This window comes from Arachis ipaensis, chromosome B02 (assembly GCF_000816755.2).
Source record: "Arachis ipaensis cultivar K30076 chromosome B02, Araip1.1, whole genome shotgun sequence".
Lineage (NCBI taxonomy): Eukaryota > Viridiplantae > Streptophyta > Magnoliopsida > Fabales > Fabaceae > Arachis > Arachis ipaensis.
The window spans coordinates 69,996,328-69,997,180 of record NC_029786.2 but is presented as its reverse complement, the minus strand read 5'-3'; the positions used below and the strand labels follow the sequence as shown (position 1 = coordinate 69,997,180).

The 853-nt window shown below is 27.3% G+C and overlaps 1 protein-coding gene across 1 annotated transcript in view; it reads left to right on the top strand.

The window, feature by feature from the left end:
* Positions 1-853, top strand: part of LOC107625418 (probable calcium-binding protein CML49) — a gene marked incomplete in the record, with an annotated part of 10,651 nt that overhangs the window by 941 nt on the left and 8,857 nt on the right.

The following is an 853-nucleotide window of genomic DNA, read 5'->3' as shown; positions in this document are numbered from 1 at the left end:
GTATCCTTGCAAAATTTTCCATTTTATCATTGCTCGTTTTTGCTATTTTCTATTTTTAGTTTCGTTTTATTTTCATGGTTATTTAACATGCACGCATTTTAATAAATTTGATCAACATTGTAATTTTTTGTTAAGTTACCTATACAATTTTTTCCCTTCACCTGCTCCTTTGTGCATTTTTTTACTGGATTATTGCCCCCCCACCGCCTTTTTTTTCTAAATTTTTTGGTTACGGTTTTAGTTGGCCTACTTTCGAAGAGAAGAACGCGTGTGCTCATTGTGGTGATGAGTTACACGTATCTGTGGTCTTTTATTCGATTCGAATGACACGGTCATTGCTCTACGCTGGAACTTGTGGGGAATTATTATGACCATAATACCCTTAGTGACGTGCCATTGCAAACCTGCAGGGGTTCTGCTTTAAATAAATTACTAAATGGAAATATAAATATATTCCAGGGGAAAATGATGTTAATAATTATATTTATTTTTATTTTGTTTATATTTATAGTATGGGAAGAATTTTAAGTATATTAAAAATATCGGTGTTCCAATTATTTTATCTGTTGATTTAAATTATAAAAAATATATATAATATATATTAATTGAAATTAATAGTTAAAATAACTGAAATATCAGTCGGTGCATTTGAAATATTTTCTATTTTATAAAACAGAAATGAAAATACTAAGTATTATAATTGTCATAACAATTGCATGACTCTATTTAATGTCAAATAATCAATGTGGACTTTTAAAAAAAAAATAAACAAATTGGCATGGGGGTTTTAATTTTATTGCAAGTGTAAAATATTTTTATATTATTAGTGAGATTAATTTAGATATATCACTAT